General features: G+C 40.4%; 1 protein-coding gene across 1 annotated transcript in view; it reads left to right on the forward strand.

Annotated features, from left to right (window-relative positions):
* Nucleotides 1–11,495, forward strand: part of Pspc1 (paraspeckle component 1) — a 64,160-nt gene that overhangs the window by 22,951 nt on the left and 29,714 nt on the right. The window lies entirely within an intron of this gene.

An 11,495-nucleotide genomic window follows, 5' to 3' on the forward strand; every position in this document is an offset into this window, starting at 1 on the left:
AGACAGAATACTGAGAATACTGTATACATAATAAATAAATTAAAAAGAAAAGAAAAACACTAGTTGCTTTTGCAGAGGACTGAGGTTAATTCCCAGCAGTCAAAACTGTCTGTTAGTCCAGTCCAGGGGATTCTATGCCCTCACACAGACACACATGCTGACAAAATATCATCGCCTGGTTGAGAGCTACTCTTATACTTTAAGTGTACCTCACAGTTTGAGAGCTCTTGAGGTGGTTTTCTTCATCAGGGAAAGGACACGCATGGTTTCTTTTTATGTAAACAGTTTTTTGTTTTCATGGAAACCGGTCTAGATCTTCTCAGGTTCTCAAAGAAAAGGAAGCTTCTTCCCAAATTTAAAACCTTATTTAAATCCAGCTTTCTCTTTTATACCAATTTGTCAGCTAGACTTTTGTATAGTAATGAATCCTATAGATAACTGCCACCACCCCTTCCCACTCCAGGAAGGAAGACAACTAATCAAAACCAAATATAATGTGGAAGAGAAAATCCTAATTGCTACATAAAATTTAACACATGAGTCTGATAGAGATGAATAACATAGTCACATTGAAAAGTGATTTGAGAGCTGGGCGGTGGTGGCGCACGCCTTTAATCCCAGCACTCGGGAGACAGAGGCAGGCGGATCTCTTTGAGTCCGAGGCCAGCCTGGACTACAAGAGCTAGTTCCAGGACAGGAACCAAAAGCTATGGAGAAACCTTGTCTCGAAAATCAAAAAAAAAAAAAAAAAAAAGTCACATTGAAAAGTGATTTGAGAGCTGGGCGGTGGTGGCGCACGCCTTTAATCCCAGCACTCGGGAGACAGAGGCAGGCGGATCTCTTTGAGTCCGAGGCCAGCCTGGACTACAAGAGCTAGTTCCAGGACAGGAACCAAAAGCTATGGAGAAACCTTGTCTCGAAAATCAAAAAAAAAAAAAAAAAAAAAAAAAAGTGATTTGAGGGTACTGAAAAGATGGCTCTGTAGTTAAAAGTACTGACTGCTCTTCCAGAGGTCCTGAGTTCAATTCCCAGCAACCACATGGTGACTCACAAACATCTGTAATGAGATCTGGTGCACTCTTCTGGCCTGCAGCCATACACGCAGACAGAACACTGTCTATACAACACATAAGTAAATCTTAAAAAAATAAAAGAAAGGAAAAGAAAGGAAAAACATGGTTTGGAACCTAAATAATCTTTTGTTATTTTGTTTGGGTTTAAAACAAGGTCTCTTGTAGTTCAGACTGGTTTCAAATGTAGCCTAAACTGGTCTTGAAGTTAGTATGTAGCTGCAGTTGGCCTTGAAAAAGAATGGACTTGGTAAGCTGAAATTTTTAGACAATAGAATATTTGTCATGCGCTGTAGAGGAATGAACTATCAAACCAGGAGAAGACATATAAGGCGTTGTACATGCTTTTTTTTTTTTAACTTATTATGTATAAATAGTATTCTGCCTGCATATCTGCCTGCACTCCAGAAGGGGACACCCTTCATTACAGGTGGTGGTGAGCTACCATGTCGTTGCTGGGAATTGAACTCAGGACCTCTGGAAAAGCAACCAGTGCTCTTAACCACTGAGCCATCTCTCCAGCCCCCTTAGATGTTTATTTTTAAGTAGAAGAATTTACTATTTACAATCTAAAAAGAGCAGATGTTGTATGACTCCAATTACTATAGAAATAGCAAGCTAAGGAGATGGGAAGATCAGTGTTTAAGGTTAGAGAATGGAGGTGATGATGTGGAAAATTATTTTAAAGTTTATTTTCATGTGATGAGAGTACCTGTATGTATGCTGTGGAAGTCAGAAACAGGCATCAGATTCCCAGAACTGGAGTTACAGGTGGTTGTAAGCCTCCTCGTGGGTTCTTTGAACCCAGGTCTTCCACAAAAGCAGCAGCCACTCTATTGATTGATGGATTGTTTTCTCAAGAGAGGGTTTCTCTGCATAACAGCCCAAGCTGTCTTGGAACTAGTTCTGTAGATCAAACTGGCCTCCAACTCAAGAGGTTCACTTCTTTCTGCTTCTGAGTGCTGGGATGAATGATGGGCGCCACCACCTCCTGGCTATAGCAAGTGCTCTTAACCTCTGAGTCATCTCTTCAGGAACTCAGATTTGTAGGGCAATAAAACTGCTTTGTATAATCCTACCTTTTTTCTTTCTTTGAACCTACAACATGCATACCAAAACTGAACCCTAACAGAAACATTGAAGTCTGAATGGTAATGTGTTATTGGGGTTAACGGATTTTAACATTCATGGGAATGCTGACAGTAGGTTGTGGATTTCGGTATGGAAGGAAGTATTTGGGAATACAGTATACCACTCAATTTTCTTATGAACCTCAAAAAACAAAAACAAAAATGAAAACACACACAAAACTGCTTCTAAAAGAAAAAATAGTTACACCTTTGCATGCAGGTTAAACCATACGTATATTTCACAATGTGTTTTTTTTTTTTTTTTTTTTTTTTTTCTCGTTCAAGACAGGGTTTCCCTGAAGTCAGAACCTGTCCTGGAACTAGCTCTTGTAGACCAGGCTGGCCTCTGTCTCACAAGTGCTGGGATTAAAAGTGTGCACCACCACTGCCCAACTCCTTGTTTTTTCTCGTTCTTAGTAGCCTCTTATTGTGTAATCTAGTTTTAAGGGTATAGGTGTTTGTGTTTGTATTGGGGGTGGCATGCACTTTTGAGTGTGTACCGGTCTCTATGCTACAGGCTGTCTTTCCTTTTTTCAACTGCTGAGATCATAGGTGTGTGCTCCCACATCCAGCATTCTGAACAGTTTAGGAACTGTAATATGAGACCCAGGTTATCACTGTTGGAGAATAAAGAAAGACAAGATGAACGGTGTATGTTATATTAGAATCACTACTGTGAGATCAGAGGGTTTTAATATTGATTAGGTAAATGCAGATGTACAAGTATGTGATTAAACTAATGTTTTCATAGCGCTATTCACTAAACGACCCCAGAAGCAGTGATGTCAGCAACAGTGAGCACACCTACTTTTCACATTCTTGTAAGTGATTTTCCCTAATCAAACAAGCCATGGTTTTTGAAGAAATTGTATTAATAGTAAGGAAGTACCTACTAACAAGGGGACTTTAACAAGGGTAGATTATGTCAGAAGAACCTGGAAACCAACATGACAGCTTCTCATGGCCAACAGTTTAACCAAAAGAAGGGAGAAAGGTAGAGAGGTTGAGACAGAAACAGAGAATGAGATCATTAGCTTTTAAATCATAGAACAAAATTTATATAAGTTCCATACTGCTAAAAGTATCAGACAGTTAAATACATAACAGGAAAAAAGCAGCTCTTTGCAGTAGAATTTCATGTGTCAAATTAAAAAGTAAAGGTTTTTAAAATCATGATAAGAGTATAGTAATAATTATAGAAAAGACAATTTTTCTTTTTTTGTTTCACTATGTATTCCATGGGGGTCTTATTTCAGTTTCCCTATGATTGGCAGTCCAGGTGTGCCTTACCATACCTAGAAGATAAGATTTATTGATGAATGTGAAAGTGGACAAATTCTTGAACAACAGGACTTTTGCATAGTATTAATACAAATAAAACTGACATCATTAACAGTTTATATGGTGGATGCTGGAGAGTTGGCTCGGAGATTAAAAGTACGCGCTGGTCTTTCAGAGGACCCAGGTTCCATTCAGACACTTAAAAAGGCAGTTAACAACTTTCTCTAACTCCAGTTATACAGTTCCCCCTTCTGGTCTCCTCAGACACTGCATGCACACAGTGCACAGATACATGTTTTTTAAAAAATATTTTAATTGTATATTATTGTTGGAGAGATGGCTTAGTGGTAAAGAGCATTTACTGCTCTTCTTAAAGTTTTTTTTTTTTTTTACTATTTTTAATTTTATTTATGTAATGTGTATGGGTGTTTTGCTTACATGTTTATGTATGATATGCATACATGCATGCTTGGAGTGCCGTTAGATTCAAGAAAAGGGAACCAAACACCAAACTCTTTGGGACTGTATTACAAATAGTTGTATTGCCATGTTGGTGTTGGGAATGGTTTTCTGGAAGAGTAGCCAGTGCTCTTAATTGCTCCCAGCACTCATGTCAAGCAACTTAATACTGTCTAACTTGGGAGAAGAACAAAATGCTCTGGCATTCATGGACATCTGCACTCACATATTCATGCATAGATGTTTACATACACAATTAAAAACAAATCTTAAATTTTTGTATTAAGGTTAAGTGGGAAAAGAGTAAATTCAAAGTAGAGATTCTTAGTAGACAGCACTGTGACTAAATGTCAGAATTTTTCACTATCCTAATGAGACACTTCATATCATGCATTTGTTGATATTTCTCAGTAAGGATATAGCATATGATATTTTTTCAGATATTCTTGCCATGCATAATCCCTTTCTTGTCAGGAGAAAAAGCTAGGCGAGTGCAAATTAAAGGGTTGTCTACAAAATAATAAATTCTTGTAGGCGTAAGTCACAAACAATGCCACAGCAGTTTGGAATTATGATTAATAGGGTATTATTTATTTAAAGGGGAAAAAACTTACAGATCACCGTCAGCCCTCTGTACAACCAGGAAGGGGGTCTAGTCGTCAGCCGAGCAGGAAGTGAAGAGGAGGGAGAGAAGGAAGTGGCCGCTTTTTTAAAGGGAGAGAGACCACGCCCCAATGGGCTGGTATCTCAGCGGCTATAGGCTGGAGGAGCGGAAGGACCTCCCCCAACAAATTCTCTTTAAAATTAACCCCACCTCTCTCTGTGTGTGTGTATGTATAATATGTTTATGTGCACTTGCCATGGTGATCTTGTAGAGTTAAGTGGGTAAATTATTGGAGTCTTTTCTATTTTCTGAGGTCCAGGGATTAAACTGGGGTCTCCAGCTCATAGGGGCAAGCACTTGTATATCCTGAACAGACTCAATGGCCTTCAGTTTTTTTTAAAAAGAAGCCAACACTGGCTACAGAGGTGATTCTATGGTTAGGAACCATGTCATACTTCCACAGAGATTCTGGGATCAACTCCTGGCTCTCACATGGTGGCTCAGAATTCTTTGTAACTCTAGTTCCAAAGTATCTGATGCCCTCCTTTGGCCTCTGCATGCATGCACATGTATCTGTACACGTACACATACAAACATATAGGCAAGCAAACACTCATACACAATAAGGTAATAAATAAACCTTTGTTTTTGTCTTTCTCTTTGTGTAACCCTGGCTGTGTTGGCCTCATTCGGTAGTCCAGGCTGGCCTTGCACGCAGAAATTTGCCTCTGCTTCCCAAGTGCTGGGATTAAAAATGTGTCACCACACCTGACTAAATTAATAGATCTTTTTTTTCCCCTATGAGACAGGTTTCTCTGTGTAGCCTTGGCTGTCCTGGAACTCCCTGTAGACAAGGCTGGCCTCAACTTCGTGGAGATTCACATACCTTTGCCTCCTAGGTGCTTTAATTATAGGTGTGTGCCATTACCATCCAGCCTTTTTTCTTTTTTCAAAGTAAGTAAATCTTAAAACAAAACAAAACAAACCTGAGGCCAGGCAGTGGTGGCGCATGCCTTTAACCCCAGCACTTGGAAGGCAGAGACAAGTGAATTTTTATGAGTTCGAGGCTGGTCTGGCCTACAGAGAGAGTACCAGAACAAGCTCTAAAGCTACACTGAGAAATTCTGTCTTAAAACACCTAATGAAGAAAGAGCTAGGGAGGTTTCTTAGTGGGTCAAAAACACTTGATGTGCAAACCTAACGACCTGAATTGGATCCCTGAACCCAGATGGAAAGCTAGTTAAAGTGGCGGACATCTGTAATCCCTGCATTTTTATTTCCAGATGGAAGGCAGGCACTGTAGAATAGAGATTTTTGGGACGTGCAGTAATCTGGAGGATGTAGTAGGAAGGCAAAACTGACAGATCCTGTCCCAACAAGGTGGAAGGACAGCTTCTTACCTCATATATGGACTGTGATGTACATACACAGAAGCAAATACAAAGTTTAAAAAAATTGACAAAACAAAATCAATCGTACTATCATTTCAAGCCATCCATGATGGCACATGTTTGTAATTTCAGCACTCAAATAACAAATAGTTACTTGAGGTAGCAAGAGTACTGTGAAATTGAGGGTAACTTGAATGAGAGAAAGTCTCAAAAATAAATAGTAAGTAAACAATGCAATCTTTTGCAAGTTTTCATCATGTATCATTGCAGCGTGCCTGCCTCATTTCTTTTCAGACTTTTATTTATGTGCAAGTGTCTCTATGTGTGTGCATGTGTAATCCCAGTGCATGTGGGTTCCCACAGAAGCTAGAATGGGGCATCAGGTCCCTGAAGCTGGAGTTTCAATTGTGAACTGCCATCATGGGTGCTGGGGATCTAGTTCTGGTCCTCTGCAAGAGCAGTAACTTTCTGCCAAGCCATCTCTCTAGTCCCTCCCTGCCTGGCTTTTCTGAGTAAATTTTGTTTTCTATCTGTTTTTCTTTGAGTACTTGAATACTAGTTATGCTTCCCTGACATCTTTTCCTTTTTATTCTTCTGAGGATCTACTTATACCCTTTCTCACCATGCTTCTGATTTCCCACTGTTCAGCTACCTGCCTTCCTCTATTGAGGATGCTCACTGCTCTCAAACTAAAAAATATGGCAATATATCTTCCCTTTCTCTGTTTCCTTTTTCCTAGCAACTGAAGAGATTCTTTGCCCTGTTTTTCAAACTCCTAGTAATATCTTCCTTAATCTTCATAAAAGGGGGCAAGTCTCTTCATAAAAGAGATTGACCTGTAAGAGATTGGAGAGAAATAATTAAACTCCTAAGATATTTTAGCAGTAAAGGACCTTGCTAAGCCTGGTGAGTTGAGTTTAAACTCTGGAAACCATTTGCTGGAAAGAAACAGCTCTCACAGGTTGTCCTGACTTTGATTTGTAAGATGTGGCACATATGTACCCCACGCCAATACATAAATGTGAAAAAGAGAGAATAACCAAATGTAGTATGGAATTCCTATTAAGGCCTAAAACATAAGGAAGCTGTAGATGGGCACTTCGGTGAAAGCTGAATCAAGGATTTTATTTACTTTGTGTCATGATGGCTAAAGGCAGTGAAGGACCTCTAATCGTTGGAGCCCACCTGAGGGAAGATGAGGACTCTTCTGTAACTTGTCTGTAGGCCCATATTTTGTATGACACAAGAGCCATTAATTAGCCTGGTCTGAGCTGATCAAGTAACTCTACAGACAAGCTGTCTCTGTTTAACAATAGCCAGGATGTGCTGCTCCTAGTTTCTTTTGTTATAATGTAGATTACCTGAGAAGAGATGTTGGCTAAAGCTGATGACTTAAGAGTTAAGAGTTTTGGTGCTTCCTCCCTTTGTAATTTGGAGGATGTCTTATAGAGATGCTAATTCATGGCCTACCTGATTGCTAGCATACAGGTAGATGTGGAAGTGACCTGAGCCCAGGCACCTGGTTGCCTAGGAGACAGCCTAATGTGTTCCCGCTCAATTGATCTGATGATATATAAGATGTTTGAAGAATAAACGAGAGATCTTTGGAGAGAGATCTGGCCCTTCCATGATGACTGTGTAAGCTGTGTTGGTTTGATTCCTCGCGACTCCATTCCAGTCCAGTTAGGGAATCTGTGTTGGACCCACACGGGCCCCGACACTTGTCCTCTGATTTCCTGTGTGGCATATTATGTGTGCATGCACACATGCAAATATGTAAATAAAATTTAAAATATTGAAATCAAATTGAGAAACAAAAATATGTTTTTAACATTGTTTCTGTGTTCATTCATTCACAATTGCTTGGTGGTTATTTGTAATGCTAATACCATGTGAGGTTGGATAAAGTCTGCTTTTGTAACTTTTCTATAAATTTAAAAGCATTAGAATGAAAAACTGTTTCAGCGTTGGTATAATGTAGTGGACAAAAGAAATAAATTATGAAATTTATACTACCTAGTTGTGGTGGTGCACGCCTTTAATCCCAGCACTCAGGAGGCATAGGCAGGTGGACCTCTTTGAACTTTGAGTTGGAGGACAGCCAGGGTTACACAGGGAAGCCCTGTTTCAAAAAACCAACCAAAAAAGAGAAAGAAAGGGATGTGATGATGATTTCTGTTTGGGGAGATGGCTTAGTACTTGCTGTGCAGGCCTGAGGAACTCAGTTTGCATCCCCAGTACCTACTAAAGCAGCCCAGGTTTAGTAGCTTTCCTGTAATCCCTGGGTGGAAATGCCTGTAATGCCGAAAGTGGAAACAAGGCATTAACTAAATCAGTGTGGTAAGTTGGCTATGCTGTCTGAGTAAATGAATTCTGTATTAATCAAGAGTCCCTGCCTCTCAGCAAAAAGAATTGAGAGATATTAAGGAAGGAAGACACCTGATGTTATTCATCCTCTGTTCTCCACATGCACCTTCCCTCACTGTTGGTACAGATGTACACCAGTGTGTCTATCTTTTTTGAGAGTGTTGGAGATCTGACCTCAGGCCCTCATACTTGGTAAAATAGGCACTTTATCGGTTGAGCTATCACATCAACACTTATTTTGTTTCTATTTTTTAATATTTTGAAATGTCTCACTATGTAGTATCCCTTGGCTACCTTGGAATTTGCAGTGTAGATAATCACAGAGATCCGCCTGCCTTTGCCTTCTCATGAGTGCTGGGATTAAAGGCATGTGCCACCAAGCTTGATTATGCAGACATGGGTTTTCATATACTCCAGGGTGACCTTGAAACCCTTTTTTTGCGGGAGGGGGGTTGTTTTGGTTTTGTGTGTAATAACCCTGGCCGTTCTGGAACTAGCTCTGTAGATAGACCAGGCTGGCCTCGAACTTAGAGATCTGGCTGCCTCTGCCTCCTGAGTACTGTTTTTTTTTTTCTTCCCTTTTTTGTGATTTTGAAGTTCTAATCCTCTTGCTTCCACCTCCCCAGTACCAGGGGTACACTCAAGTACCATGGCACATCTACTATAAAGTGTTGGGCACCAAACTCAAGGTTTCATACATGCTAGGGGAACACTCTGCGAACTCTAGGTATACCACAGTATCAGCTTCCAAACCAAACTTTTAAAATATATCCTTTGTTTATTTATTTTAAAAATCTTTACATTTATGTATTTATGTCTGTGCATCACATACATGCCCTTTGCTCAAGGAGGCCAGAAAAGGGCATTTGCGTCCACTGAAATTGGAATTACAGATGTAGGTGCTGGAAATCAGACCAAGGTTCTCTGGAATAGCAGCCTGAGCTGTCTCTCCAACCCCTTACATCATTTTTGGCAGAGTCTGACATGAGCTTTGTGGCAAGGAGTGACCTGAGCTCATGTAACTATGTGATACCTTTGTTCTTTTCAATGGGTGTAAATATTTATTTTACTGTAGAAAATTCATGTGTTTGATTATGGGGTGCCTCTCCAGATTTCACAAGGAATGCAAGTCATATTTTACTATATTTTTCTTCATTTTGCTTTTTTTTTAGACTGTCTTGCTGTGAACTTAGGCTGGTTTCAGTCCCCCTGCCTGATTCTCCTGGGTGCTGTGATTATAGTATGCACTATCATGCCTAGCTTTGAGTTAAAAAAAAAAATTGTTCCAGAGAAAGAGAAAGGGGGTGGATGGGTAGGTAGGAAGTTGTATAGGTGTGTCAACATGTGTCTTGTGGCTGTTAGAGGGTAGCTTTCTAAGGCTGGGTCTTTCCTTCCACCGTTGTGTGTGTTATGGGAATTGAACCTTAGGTTTTCAGCCTTGCATGAACTTGGTGATAAGTAATTTTAATCTGACCCACTAAGCCATTTCTTTGGCCCCTTGGCTTTGACATTTTAAAATTAGAAAAAAATGGTATTAAAATACCCTGGCTCCTGTTGTCTTTGACACTTTTGAGTCAGGGTTTCTCTGTTGTACCCTTGGCTATCCTGGAACTCACTATGCAGAGCAGGCTGGCCTTGAATGCACAGAGACTGTCCCTGCCTTTGGCTCTTACAGTCTTTTAATATGGGAAATTTTAAGTGGGGCATATGGCTCCTGCCTGTAATTGCAGCACTTGGGAAACTGAGGCTACTGTGTCATGAGTGTGTGGACAGTCTAGCTGAATAGCCAAAACTCTGTCCTAAAAGTGCAGTACTTGGGAGGCAGAGGCAGGCAGATCTCTGAGTTCGAGGCCAGCCTGGTCTACAAAGAAGAGTTCCATGATAGCCTCCTCTTCCTCCTCTTCTTCCGCCGCCGCCGCCGCCGCCGCCGCCTCCGCCTCCGCCTCCTCCTCCTCCTCCTCCTCCTCCTCCTCCTCCTCCTCCTCCTCCTTCCCCCCCTCCTCCTCCTCTTGTTTTTCTGTGTGTGTGTACGTGTGAGCATGAGCGTGTGTGTGTGTGTGTGTGTGTGTGTGTGTGTGTGTGTGTGTGTGTAGATGTGGAGGGAAAGAGCGATATGAATATGGATATGAGTGACTGGTGAGGTCAGAAGAGGACACTGGATTTCCTTGAGATGGAGGTACAGGCAGTTGTGTTCCATTCTATGTGGATGCTGAGGACTGAACTCATATCTTTTGCAAAAGCAGGAAATGCTCTTAACTGCTGAGCCATCTTTCCAGCCCCAGAAATTTGCCATGAATTCCTGAGTTTTCCTTCTGGTAGTGGAAGAAATACTTTAGTAAACATGCTTTTTTTTGTGGTAAAATTTGTATATAAACCATACAGTAGTATGTTGCATTTTGAGAATTTTGCTGAGATTCTTAATATAGAAAGGTGATTTAAAAGAGTACTATAGGGGGCTGGAGAGATGGCTCAGTGGTTAAGAGCATTTACTGCTCTTCCAAAGGTCCTGAGTTTAATTCCCGGCAACCACATGGTGGCTCACAACCTTCTGGAATGAGGTCTGGTGCCCTCTTCTGGCCTGCAGACACACACACAGACAGAATATTGTATACATAATAAATAAATAAATAGTACTGTAAAAATTGGCAATATACTATAGGAACATGTATTTTACTTTTCTGGGAACAGGTTCTCACTATGTAGTCCTGGCTGGCCTAGAACTTGATTTGTAGATCAGGCTGGCCTTGAATTTAGAGAGAGATGCCTGCCACTGTCTCCTGAGTGCTTAGATTAATGACTTGTGTCACTGTATTTTTACTGCTTAATCCACTACTTAGATTACCATTTTTTGGTTTTTTTTAAAGACAGGGTTTCTTTGTAGCTTTGGAGCCTGTCCTGGAACTCACTCTGTAGTCCAGGCTGGCCTTTAACTCAGAGATCTGCCTGTCTCTGCCTCCCAAGTGCTGGAATTAAAGGCATGCGCCACTACTGCCTAGCTTAAAGTAGTATTTTTCTTGTTTGTGTGTGTGACAAATATTTCAATTTGACTTGATTTAATGCCAATACCATGAGAGAATATTACTTTAGTATTATCATCTGTTTATTTTCTTAATCATTTTGTAGTTTATTATTTTAATATTATACACATACAAAATAGTGAAGTTTACTTTCTTTTAGAAAGTGTCAGTAAACA

This window comes from Microtus ochrogaster, chromosome 17 (assembly GCF_000317375.1).
Source record: "Microtus ochrogaster isolate Prairie Vole_2 chromosome 17, MicOch1.0, whole genome shotgun sequence".
In the NCBI taxonomy this organism is placed as follows: domain Eukaryota; kingdom Metazoa; phylum Chordata; class Mammalia; order Rodentia; family Cricetidae; genus Microtus; species Microtus ochrogaster.